Source organism: Ciconia boyciana, chromosome 8 (genome assembly GCF_034638445.1).
Source record: "Ciconia boyciana chromosome 8, ASM3463844v1, whole genome shotgun sequence".
NCBI classification, from domain to species: domain Eukaryota; kingdom Metazoa; phylum Chordata; class Aves; order Ciconiiformes; family Ciconiidae; genus Ciconia; species Ciconia boyciana.
In genome coordinates, this window is record NC_132941.1 from 6985416 (window position 1) to 6999294 (window position 13879).

Sequence of the window (13879 nt, forward strand, 5' to 3'; positions counted from 1 at the left end):
GCAGTTCTGTGGGAGCATGGACAGCCCCATGCCACGGCTGCTGTGGGCACGTGCCACTGCCTGTGCCGCTGCCTGCGCTGCCTGCGGACTCAGCTGGCAGCCTCGCGTGGGCAGCCCGAGTGCTGTGCGAATCCAGGGGGTAAAGGGGTAAATATATGGCACTCCACCCCAAGGTGGGAAATCAAAGTACGGCACGCACAGGGCAAATAGAGAAGAAACCAAGCCCCACTTCCCTAGCTTTCTGCTCCCTTAGAGAATCGCACAAGTACAAAACCACGAAAACAATAACCCCAGCTGCAAAGGCAATGAAGCAATTTGTAAGGGAGATGACATTTTTAATGGGAAACACTTGCTGGAGGAGAACAAAAGACCCTGTTTGGTCAGAGAGATGCTCTTGATACTCTTCTGAAGTGCATGAAAAAGTAATTTCATTTAAGCGTCATACACAGCTGAATTTCCTGAGGCTCCAGATGTTGTCCTGTGCAGATGCTGAACAAATGTAACTCTGTCCTGATGAAATGAAATTAAAAAAGCAAGCCTTCTTAAACCAAAACCCATGCACCAGACTACTTCACATCTTAAAAGAAGAAAAAGAAAAAAAGAGAGAAAACTATGCAAACTGGGGAGAAAGGAAGTTCTTGAAAGTGACAACATTTTATTGGACATAGGATATACTGTTCTTAATTGCCCTATAGATAATTGAAGGAGACGAGAATCTGGATTTGCAAAATACCAAGTTCTGGCTCTGTCGCCTCTTTTTCTTGGCTTTCCACTGTTTCTCTTTGACAGTTATCTGGCTGTGATTACACTGATTTTGTTCCCTAGGAAAGGGCAGATTCTGCAAACTTTTATTGGGCCAGAAGTTACTGGAACTTTCCTGGGGCAAGTAACAGATTCAGAATCAACAGCTGAAAAACTATAATCAATATTTCACTGTATTGCTCAAAAGGGCAAGCCTGCTTCCTAACTTGAAATTACGCAAGTTTATTTCCTGAATTTTGGGGAGGACAAGGGTTTTAGTGCCTCAGTGGTAACAGCTTTTGAAATAAGAGATCAGACCAAGATCAGCTCTCATGTTAATGAAGACTAATGAAATATTACGACCTCGATACTCAGATACTTAATTCCTCAACTTTGGGACGGGTGACAGAAGTAGATGTAGATGATTACTAGTCTTTGTAAGCCATACAGGGCCTATACAGATTCTGATGTAAATCAGAATAGCCTTAGGCCTGCTGGCTTACATTCTAATTTTTTTTCTGCCCTTTTAGGCTCTGGAAAATGGAGGCTATTCACTCGTTCTTCTAAAGCGCAAGTCTCCTTCTGACACAGCATTATCCTTTTGCTAAGTGGTAGCAGATGACGGAGTCTAAAGCACTGCACGAACATGAGAGCATTCCTACCTCTTACATAGGGCCCCTTCCTAAGAAGCAAGGCTGTCACAGGCAACTCCGCCTTTGAAAAAAGCAGTAATAAAAGCCAGGTTTGTGATGCCGGTCCATCAGCAGGTGGTACTGTGTAGTCAGTTTATAGTGAACAAAGTGAGAATGATATTGTTTTAAAGTGGAATTTGGAATAGGCGGTTAGCATCACATCTGACACAAACCCGATGGGCAAAACTGAACGACTGACACACCAGAGTACGCACTAAGCGAGAAGGAAGCAAGCCAATGGGTGTGTTAAGTAGATCTCAATAAGAATAGAGCTAAAACTTTTAAAAAGAAAACAACTTAGTGCATGCACGTTATGAGAAACTGGGGACTGAGCTTTTGTTTCTCTCTGTTGAGAGGTAGACATAACAGCAGGCTGAGAGCAGCTGCCTTCCAGCACAGAGGGAAGAAGATGCTTCCTCTATAGTCTCACCAGTCAGAGAAGTGGTCTCAGAGTTTAGACAAGAAAGCAGATGAGAGGACTGCGAAAGAGCATTCCTTGACTAGTTTCTTTTAAAAGAAATTCAACATAGGTCAAATGAGCTAGTTTTGTCCAAACTCAGTCAAACCTGATTCTTAGATGACCTAATGTAAGCATCAGCAAACCAGGTAACAGCCATAGTGCTGCTGGCTGGTGGCTCACAGAGGAGCATTGTGCTTTGGAGAAACCTGCTTGAAGCAATTCAATAAAAGTGAATTGACCTTAGGATGGAAAAATCAACTTTTACAGAATTATTGGGTGTGATCTAATGACTGTACTGAATAACCCAAATTCCAACAATAGGTAATGCTTTTAAGCATGTTACCAGGTTTTGTTTCATGCATACGTTGCCAAAATAATCCCTTTGCATACATAGAAAGTAGTCAGTGAAACTTAACTTCTGGTAAGCACTTATGAGAGACTTCTACAGGCAAGCAATCTTTTATTTTATATTTTAAAGAGGTTTGCATTAAGGCCTGCCCCTATCAGCAATCATTAGTATACTGACAGTCTCCAAGTCTCAATGGCTAATGAGGAGGAAAATCACTGGGGTAGAGAGAAACTAAGTATAAATAACATTTTTTGCGCTCATTTTTCCTCTGAGGACATACTATAGCAGAGCGTTCTCCAACCATGTGGGATACAGGAGGTTTAATCCCACAGAATTCCTGCTACTAGAGCTTTGGTGAAGAGAGCACTTTTGCATTTCCACACCAACAGCAAATGCTGCTGCATAAGCTACTGTAAAGGAGACAAACAGGGTGGTGCTGAGGGACTGAGGACTTCAGGGCAGTAAAAGAGACAGGTGAACAAGGCAGCATATTTTTAAGGATGAGCATATTTTTAAGGATAACACCATTCCAGAGCAAGCGCTGTTAATAAAGTCCTTCTCCTGGGACTAAGTAACACAGAATCTCGCTGCAACCCCATGTTGTCTCTCTCCTGCGTCATTTTCCCCAGCAATCCAAGCATCATCTGCATGGCAGACGCTAAGTCTTCTTCATCCAACAGAGAAGCCAGTGGAGATGGGCTGTGTCGAAGCACACCAATTGCCGAGTGCCATTGGATGCTTAGGCAGTAGTGCTGCAAGGGGAAGCTGGCGTAGGGCACAGAGAGGTCAGGCGCGCTCTCCTTGTGCATCTCCAAGCAATAGAGAGCCAGATAAACCTTTGGAAGTGTAGCAGCATCCAGGTATCATTAGAAACAACCTGGGTTCAAAATCCCGAGTGTTCGCATCCATCTTTTCAAGGACTTCTTGGACTTCTCAGTATTTGATTTGACATTTTAGAACAATTTAAAAAAATCTCCTGGGCATAAATATAAAATAATTCCTTAATATTATCTGGAATATCTAGCTTCCTCATGGATTGCTAAGTGAACACACTTATCCCCTTGAAAACACCAGGGAATGATGATTTCCTCATTCAGGAATCAAATGTTCATTTTCATGGGTCATTAGAGATGGATAGCTCTAAAGGTAATCTAAACCTTTAAACTCCCCTGTCTTTTACTAAGGGGAGAAAACCAGGAGAAAGACAAAGAGAAAGGAAATAATGAACGTTTGCAAGGCCACTAATGAGCTATTGCGGGTCATTACTTTTATTTCCAATAGGAATTTAAATTACAAACTGTTTTGAGAATCACTTGCATTAGGCATTTACTTTATAATGAATGTGACTGCAATTTTAAAAAGCTAGTGTACAGGATGGCAGAGACACTATAAAAAAAACAAGTTACATATTGAATTGTGTGTACACATAATGACTGTATTATTTCTAGGGAATTAACTCTCCCCCTGCCCCCAACTTTCCAGACTCTGAATCATTTTCTAATAGGATCTCAACAGGCAATAATATTAAAAATGTGTTAGATGTTAGCATCTGGGCCAGGAAAAGCATGACAATCTAATATAGAGAATCTAACCAGGGCATTCATCCAAGCCTGCCATCCATCTTTCCATTCTCTGCGGTGTCTCTCCCACTTCAGGGTACATAGATTGAGCAAGTCCTTGCAATAATGGCATTTAAATGAGGTAAGCCCTACCTAAAGTTGCTTCCTTGCCAGGCAGGTTGCAGGTCCCAGGGAACTGATACCCAAACTACAGTCGTCTTCCTCTCAGTAATGGCAATTTGAATTGAGAAGTCATTTCAGTACATGGAAGCAGACTAAAACCAGAAGTCTCATTCCATTAAAGGGAAAAGAGAACCCCAAAGCCCCAGGCATCATTATTTTGACACTTGATTTTCATTCCACAGTGGAACAAAAATGAAACCTTTCAACAATTCTTATGAAAACTTTCAGGAGAGAGACACAAGCCAGAGTAGTGAACTTGCTGGGTGGGTAAGATCAGCAAACTGGAACAGCAACATTGGGAGAATGTGAAAAAGAATCTGACTCCACGTCTTTGTATTTGATACAGAAGATTCAGTTTCAAGATCCTCCTCTTAATTAAACAAATCTCATTAGCTATAAGCAGTCTGATCAGCAAAACTTATTCTCTTCCAGTTTTTGATAAAATGGCTTCTTTAATAGGAAGATTTTTAGCTATAATTTTTTTGGCTGATACTAATCCTTGGGACTGGGGAAAAAAAAATGAAATCTTGTTTTGACCAGCATGCAATTCACTGTCTATATTTAGGATGTCCATTTACTCTCTTCCTATTTATCACAGTAGAACAGATGAGGTCACATTGGGAAAAGAAAAGTAAAGACCTAAATAAAAAATACCTGCATGTTTCCAGTATGTATACTTTTCCTGAGGTATCCAAGGTAGTTAAAAATTAATCAGTCAGCTGCACAGGGTATCATATTTGGATACTAGCGTGCTCAATTAAAGTCTTACTTCAGTAGTGCAGACTGTCAGGAAAACTGTTAAGAAACTGTAGCTGTCTTTAAAGGCTTAAAATTGCCAAAGGCAATATAAAGAGAGAAGGAAAAAAAAGACATTTTAAAGACATTATCCTATTCACTTGTTATAGCTTAGGAATCTTTGTCTGCAGAGAATGAAAGGAAACAAATTACACTGCTATAGTACACTTCCAGCGGGTTCAGTATGCAACAGTTAAGCTCCCTCTGTTTGGGACAGATTTGAATAAAGGAGCTGAACTCAAGTTCAGCTTCAGCTAGAGCTTTAGAGCTTAGAAATATTTTTTTTTCCTACTCAAATATGCAGAATGTGGTAAGAACAATGGAGAGGACAGGACCTGTTTGGACACTGTGCCCAGTCCCTTTATACTGCAGGTACATAACACATCATCTTACCATAGTCTGAAAAAAACTTTACCTTAAAACAAGGCTGTGTGCTTCAGTGAATCCTAGGAAGAGGTTCTTCCAGAACCTCATCTCACTGATGGTTAAAAGCTTTCTCATTTCCAGCCCCACTGTGTTCACCAGCAGGTTCTGACTTTGCTGGAAGTGGCATTTCAACAGGCAGACTCCAACAAGGCTTGCAGCAACTTGGCTAACAGCCAAGCTGGATGATAACTTCATCTGATGCTTGTTGATGTTCTCCCCAGCCAAACGTCTTCCTTTTCATTTTCAATCTCTTCTTGCAGTAACATGGACCAAATGTTGCTTTACATTACTTGCATTACAGTGGTCCTTGGAATTTCCAGCAAACCTGGGAATGCACAAAACAATTCCTGCTCAGGAGGGTTTGTGGTCTAAATAGAGGAGAAAAAAAAAAGGAGAGGAAAAGAGAGACAGAAAATAATGAATGTATTGAACAAACAGAAAACCTATCCTCCAACTTTTCCAGTCCAATCTCATGCCTCCATAGGCTTCACCGTCCCTTCCAGGGAAAGGTCATTGTCCCGTTTTCTAAAAAAGTCAATGATGCTGTCTTAGGACTTGTCTATGTTCAGATATTTAGAGAATACTGTAATTATTTTATTGTCTAATCCTTTCTCTTAGTAAGTAGGCAAATGGTTGCCAAAATGGAACATTTCAGAAAGTATTGCTACAGCAGCCCAGTAAATCTACTTTATCAAAAAGGCCAAAAATTTCCAGCTCTAGTTTCCTGCTTATCCCTATAGGGCTGTGCAGAATTGTTTGTCTGTCAGCCAAGCTGTATACAATTTCCACCAACTGTTCTAAATAAATACTCACTTCTTTGAAGAGCCACTTAAGAAGTCAATATAACATCAAGATGCTGTTTCTTTTTCTAACGTGGACATTCCACTCATGCCAATCAACTCACCTACATCAAGCAGGAAATCTCTTGCAATCATTCAGTCTGTACAAAGACACGATGAAATGTTTGAATTTGGAAAACATATCCCTTCCAGTTGCTGGGCTTCACTTATAATTTGTACGTCTGTTTGGATGACCCCGTGAATACATTAGTCCTTCTGGCAACCATAAAACCACTGCACCTCAGCATCACAGTCCTAGCTCAAAGTAGCAAAATAACAGTTTGACCCACAATTAAACTTTGGTCTAGTTGTAATGCTTGCAGCAAAGTGTAGATCAATCTATCTCAAATAATCCCCAACCAGCAAATTCTAACCAGGACATCAGGATGAGGAAGGATAAAACAAAAGATTAATAAAAACGTGAGTAGTGGGATTCTTGTAGAATAGTGTCAAAAATCAATATAGATACCCACTGGAGAACAAAGTCACTCTTGTACTGTGAGATCAGATCTCGGCCCAGCAGAAGCTTTAGAAGTGACTGTACTGAGTGGCCCACACAAAATCATGTGTTAACGATATTAATACAGCTCTTGCTTCCTGTAAACTGTGCAACCATCAAAGCCTAGATGGTCTTTGAATTACCCTGCTGAATGAACCTGACATGATTTGGAAATCCGATACAGAAGCGCAGTTGCGGTTTTATCGCCGATCAAATTATAAACATCTCTCTCAAGTCCCGTCTAGTGTATGTGCTTCCAGTCAGGTTGGGAGTACTCTAAAGACAATATGCATCTAACTGAGTACATTTTGCACCTAGTATAGGGACACCTCTGTGTTTCTAATAATTCCGGCTGCCTACAGAAAGTAATTTCTGTGTTTAGTTTAGTACTGACTTGGGAAATGCCTAACCAAGATAGTATGTCTTTATTAGTAGTATTGTTTTAACCAAAAGACAAAACAAGAGGGAACAAAAGTTAAAGCTGTTGTGACTGAATGGTGTTTATTTTAATTCCAAAGAAAAGAGATTTTTCTTCCAAGGTTTGAGTATTTGCAATATCCTTATTAGTTAGAGTGCATAAAAAAACAAGTGAGAGGGAACAGCATCGGCAATGGACAAATGGAGCTACCCAGATGTTACAGGACTTTCACAGAATTGCTAGCTGAATATGATTATTAAAGCCACTAAGGTATGAAGCAGAGCAGTACTATTTTTATTACATGAGAGACTATGTGTAAGCACGCCTGTATATTATGCTATTGCATGTTGCATCCATTATTCACTGGTATTTTTGACCTACAACTTTGCTTTTGGCCATGATCATTTGTGACGAATCTGCTATATAAATTACATTACTGAGAATCACAGGAAACATCAAACAATAGGTTCTTCATTTTGTTTAGAATATTTTCAGAAAAACTCCAATTTTGGCTTGGTATTCTCATCTGAAATCATTCAGTCTCATAATATTTCATAAGAACATTTACACAGAGCTGCTTTGACAAAAAGAGGCCTGAAAATGAGCAATAGAAACTTCAATTTGGCTTTAATTAAACATATTATTGCAGATGCAGGGATATTAAAAATAGTCCACTGCAGACGGACTGGTGCTTATATATTGAATCACAGGTTCCCTTGAAGTGAAATATTTCATTGGCAAATTGCTCATAACTACTTATTGCTGCACCACAGGGCAAGCCAGTCAGTAAGACAAAAATCTATTAAAAACACTTTCTAAAGTTTTCACTCTGGGAGTAATGTACAGTACTAATTTTCTTATAGTAGTTTTGCGTAAATACAAAGACTGGAAACTTCTCCCCAGACGTGTCTCAAGGCAGGAGTGAGACTCTTTGCAGAACCTCTTAGGAGTTCAATGCCATGTTCATGCTGTTGTCAAGGAGGGGAGGAAAGGAAAAAATGGTTTTGAACAACTTCTTGCAGCCTCCTGAATGTAGACTGTGCAGGACTTGTACAGTTGTTGGGTTTTGGTTTTCTTTTTTTAAATATTGACACTTCAGCTTAGGAAAGTAGAACAAAACGCTATGGTAGAGTAGTAAAGATCATCTCACTGGGATCTCTCTGCTAGCCATCTGTTATGGGAAGAAAATGTTCATTCCCTCAGGTTCTTGGGTGGTTATTTGTGGGGCTTATCTCTCAGCTGAGAAATCCCATCGCATAACAAAGCATTGCTTAATCAAATAAATGGTAGATCTGGCTCTTAGAACCCCTCTCGAATTTTAATTTTCATTACCTATGTGGAAGACTGGAGACAGCAACCATGGGCCTTGTTCACAGATTTTTCTATAATTAAGTTAAATGCCTTCAAGAAGAGGTCCTTGCACAGTGACCGTTTGTGCAAAGGCACAGATGAGCAATGGAAACCGCTGCCACACCTCTGCTCCTGGAGAATGGCATATTTCACTTTAAACTGTCCCTTACAAACTTGGGTAATTGGGCCAAAGCGAAATAAATAGCTGTTATTCCAAACTTCAATCGAGGAGCAGTGGATGAGGGTAAGCGGGTAAGTCTGGGATAAGAGAATGGATTGAACATGCTGAGGTATATGAGGATTTAAAGGAAAACAATTTTGCTGTGATTGAGAGGATTGCTCCACAGGGACGGTCCAAAGACAGGGCCAGAAGAAGAAGTCTGGAAGGTTATTTTAGCAGCAGTAATTTCAGCAGATTGAAATAGCTATACCAAGTCCTTCAGGCTGGAGGAACAGTTGGATCGAGCAACCGGAGAACTGTGGATTTGTAAAACAAAGGGGTTATGCTCTCTCTCCTTCTATGGCTGGCCTGCTGATCAGATTTTGCATGTTCACTGTCATGCCCAGGTGCATGTGGAGTGCAGTCAGAGGCAAAGAGGAGAGGGGAGAGGCAGTGGGAAGTTGAACAAAGGTCCTATGAAAAGAAAGTCTGGAGTAAAAATAGCATGAAAGCCCCATTCTGCTAGCATGGAGCCAGATGTGGCAATGCATTGTATCTAGAAATAATATGGGTCTCAGATGGTGTTTACATGTCCATCTCTGTTTATATCGATGCTATATTACCGTTATTACTGCATACTAATGCGTGCACTGCACATGTAAAGTGGACACCTCTGAGCTATAGTGCAAAGCTGAGTAATTACATTAATTTATCACACACTTTTGGCTGCTTCACCACCTCCTCCCTCCTGAATACTCAGCCTTCCAAACAACCCTGTATGGTAGAAAATCTTAAAGTGTTTAAGAAGGAAACCATTAGGGTTCTATAAAACCTAAATAAGGTATTACAGAAAATATCCTGAAATTATGTTGGCTCCATCCTTCTTTTCCAGCAGTGCAAATCAGGAGTGACACCAGTGTAGTTACATTGCTGCTCTACTAGAAGACAACAACACAGATCAGATCCAAGATCCATACAGTGAAATTGTCTCCGAGACTAATCAGGCTTAATATCTCTTGTGAAGCTATTTACCCTAATTCAGGTCACTATAGATCCTTAGCACTCGTATCGCACTCATTTATCAATCTATGTCTCAAAAACAGTTCAGTTTTTGTCACCACTATTGGTGTTCAGAGGTTACTCCAGAACGTCTCATCTCTGTTGATGAAGAAATCCCTTATTTTTCCAGCCTAAATGACCCATTGGTTTGTCTGTTCCCCACAATGAGATGAGACGAAAAAGTGAGCTAACCTCTCCCACAAAAAAAATCCCACCCCAAGCAGAGCAGCCACTGGGCTTGTGACATCTGAGGACAGATCCTGATCCCCTCCATCCCCAACAAAGCCATTCCGCCGGGTGGTAGGGACCTGAGGAGGCAGCAGGAGATGAAGCTTTGCTGAGGCTGGTTCCCCTGGTGACCAGGATTATAATAATCCTCTTGTGCTTCATCACAGCCACTCACACAAGTCCTTGGTGTCAGATGGATACTTGGATCCACGACTCTGACTAACAAACTAAACCAACACTTTCTGTCAAAGAATTGCAGGGTTTCAGAACCATAGGCCAATATGCTGGAATCATTTTAAAAACAAAAACCAAACCAGAATAACAACAGATAGCAGTACTGTGCTTTTACTTTGAGGGGGTTTAGACAGTGAGATCCACAAGTAACTACCATGCTCCACCAGGACAGATAGGTAATGTTTGTTATTTTTAAGAGTCTCCCCTCCTCAGCCCCCCAGTAGCTCTTCTGTGTGGTTGCTGATACTCATGGCTTCTTCATGGGACAGGACCATGAAATAGGTTTTGCTGTTGCTGTCACATCTGCATCCCAGAGACTTCCTGGATAGTAACAGCAAGAAGGCAGCTTGTTTCTGCTGGGGTGTCCTCATCTCCCGTGGCTTCTCTTCCACATCCACCAGTTGAACAAGATTTGAGAATTGCCCCCCATCTCACCCAGGCTATACCTGCAATGAATAAGAGTCATGGCTAGTTATTACCTTCATAAATAACTGATTACTGTTGAAGGTTCCAGGTCGTTCAGAGCAATTCTGTGAATAAGCAGCATTGGGTGAATACATCTACACACACAGGCCCCAAAAGACTTTTTGCGTACATGGGGGAATGTTCAATTGATCTATCTCTTTGCCTGAATGCAAAATTACCTACAGACTCTCAGATCTGCTTTAAACATTCAAGCCTCCTTCCATGCAGGCGCTTCCTAAATATAAACTCCCAAGAATCCATAATTATGCCTATCCCATTCCCTCACTGATCAGCTTCATATTTTACACTTCAAAAACCAAATAAGAAGCATCTTCAGATATCATTATCACTGCATTTTCCTCATATGACATCTCTCCTTCCTCCCTTTTTTGAAAAAGTCTTTTTATCTGCTTTTAACGGACATGAATGCAAACAGAGAGAGTATGATTCAGGTCTCTGTACTCATGCCAGTCTGACTCACGCCAGTTTTAAATAAGTTTACTTCCACCGGTCGCTATCTGCTTTGAGGTTACGTGGCTGAAATCCTGTGATCAGGACCAGTCCTAGGAGTACCTTAGTCAGCAAAGCAAGCAAACAAAAAACCCTTGCATGCTCAAATATGCAGCGATGAATGCATTTTGCTTTTCTCTTGTTTTATATCAGCATATGAACATCTATATATCTCCACTGATTTAATTTACTAGCATATATAGCAGCAGTAGCAGAGCACTAAGATAAGCCCACTATTTTAATAAAAAGCAAATCTAACGGAGAATGCGATTAGGTATCTAGTGTTATGTCACACAGCAGGAAAGAAGATTGAATAGTAAGGATTTTGCATCTGAAATATATTGGTAATTTAAAAGTCTTTGGGATTTGATAGCTCGGCATGTTTATGCATAATTCACCTCAGTTTGGCAGTTCCAGTTCGGTCTGAAATTAAAGAAGTCATCTTATAAGAAACTAAGATTTTGTGATTTCCATCAGTTTAAAGGGGAGCTAAGGGCTCTTTGAGCTACCAGTGACAACTTGGCAGCTCAGAAGGACAACCGGGCGCTTGGTTTAACATCAGTGCAGAGAGGTCTGCCTCTGCTGATACTGCAGAGTCACCCCCAGAGCACGGCCCCATCCAGGGGTTTCCTCCTGTTTGAAGGCTCTCTGGGATTATTAAAAAGATGGGTGCTGGTGCCAGCTCAGCTCTCGGTGGGAAAATACCAGCATGGCAGAATCAGACATGCCAGAGCTGTCAGACCAATGACACCGTGCAGCGACAGAGAACTGAGTTATCTCAGTTCTCAGACGGAGATAACGACAGAGAGACTGAGTTATCCTTTGATTACTACATGGAAAATACAGGTGCAACATGAAAACAGAAGGGTTGTTTCAATGGTGGCAGGACAGAATAGCTCTGAGTGCTAATATAATAGATCTTTTAAAAACATAAGCTTTGAGTACCTGAAAATTTTTAATCTGAAATAGTAACTTTCAAAGCTGATCAGACAGAACCAAGGAGTTGTTTGATGCCTGAAATATCTGGCAGAAATCACTGCACCCCCACTTTGTCATTGGTTACTCAAGATGTTTCTCCCCATTTCTGACTCTGTGTAGACATTAAGCAAGTGAAATGCCCTTCAGTGATGCCATCCTACAGTTAAACCCTGCTGCTTACCTGCTGTGCCATGTGAATAAACCTGGTTTCACAAGTTCTAATAAATCGGTTTTATACAGATGAATCCTGTCTCCTATACCTTTGATATGCAGAATTTGTACACAGAAGAGGGAAAGTCTGGCAGTGAATTTCTATTGCTCAAGGTCTGATCTCAATGCACAAAGCAAAGTCTTGAGATTAGCAAAATGCATTTGCTTCTGGGAAATATTCTACATGCATGAACATGTTAGGAAGACGGCTTTTCCTAGCGCTGGATTGTGATCTCTATCTGTGGCCCTTTGTTCAGAAGCAGAAAAAGGAGGGAGAGACTGGAGGTGATTTGGGTAAGAGGCTTAGGACTCACTGATATAGTTCCAAAGAAAAGGTGACTAAACTCTGCCTGTTTGCCCAAACTCTAAAAAGCTCTGCCCAACAAACTGAGCAGTCAAAGGCAAGAACTGGCTAAAATATCAGGCATGAGGAAATCTGACATAACAGATAACTTGCTTGTTGATATTTTTCCTGATGCAGCAGAGAATTACATGGGATGGGGGGGGGGGGTGAGGAATAATCTGTGTTTTACAGGAGTTGCAGTTGTTGGTCCATTTGGAAAGTTTTCAAAGTGGCCACATGACCTTAGTCTGGCTTTTATGGAAAACTGAAATCTCATCTGATTTACTGGCAAAGCTAGCTAGCTCTGGAGAGCAGAAAGCAGAGCTTCCTCCGGCTCTCAAGGCTACACATCAGCCAGGTCTCATCTTTGTCCTTTGTGACTGGCATCTCTACGCTGCTTTCCCCTCCTTCTGGCCCATGCCCCTCGGCTGGCTGCAGCATGCCATGAGAGCAGCCACCCTCTCCCCTCTCCACCCCAAGGTCCTCATGTCCCCACCCAAGCTCCCCGGCCCTGGTCAGCTCAAACCTCTTGCCATCCCCCTGCTTTCATAACTTGCTCCCACTCCCGCATAGACAAGAGACCCACAGAAGCCATTCTCCAAACAATCCCTCAGAAATGACTTCACCACCTAATAATATCTCTTATGACCCATGTAACCAAAGGACAGCAGATGACAGAGCGTTACTGTCTGCTTGTTTTAATGTATAAGCAAAACTGGAGCAAGACAACAGTTCAAATGAAGATTTCCAAATACAGGTTCATGCCAGGGTTCTACCAGATGATTCCTAAAGGTTAATTTAATCAGAGCTGACAACCTTTTAAGGATCCAGTCAACCTTTCTTAAGTGATACAAAATAAACAGGGGTAAAACTTTCATGTTAATCTGAAACTGAACCCATAGGCTTTATGAAAGTTGACATCTGCATATGAGAAAATTACATGAGTGATCAAAGTTTCTCTCTGACAGGATCTACTTCCACCCATATAGATCTGGGGATTTTATGTTTGCCAACAGGCACACATACCTCATACATACTGGGCAGACTTCTCAAGGGTCATCCTAAAAACACGCTCCGTAGACTCCAGGCCCATATCTCCAGCCCTTGCATGAATTGGGAACCAGGATTTGGTAGGGGGAGCCCTCACAGTTGCTTCACAACAGTGTTCCTCAAAGTGTCCATGAAGGTCAGAGCTATGCTAAGGGCTGCAAAAGGGCTCAAGATGCAAATGCAGCAGTCCCCAGCAGTTCATCTCCTCCAGGATAATAGAATAGCAGCAAACTGTAACTGTTGCCTTCAGAGGTTTATATTCACCAAACAGTGACCAACTACCTTTAAATGCTGTCAGGCTCCCAATGCCAATGATGATATCTAAGAGGCT

The 13879-nt window shown here is 41.4% G+C and overlaps 1 long non-coding RNA gene across 2 annotated transcripts in view; it reads right to left on the minus strand.

The window, feature by feature from the left end:
• Positions 1-10101: 10101 nt before the first annotated feature.
• Positions 10102-13879, minus strand: part of LOC140655764 (uncharacterized) — a 172128-nt gene continuing 168350 nt past the window's right edge. For both annotated transcript variants that reach the window (XR_012043855.1, XR_012043854.1), the window contains exon 3: positions 10102-10438. This is a non-coding gene — a long non-coding RNA (uncharacterized lncRNA). The remainder of the gene's footprint in view (positions 10439-13879) is intronic.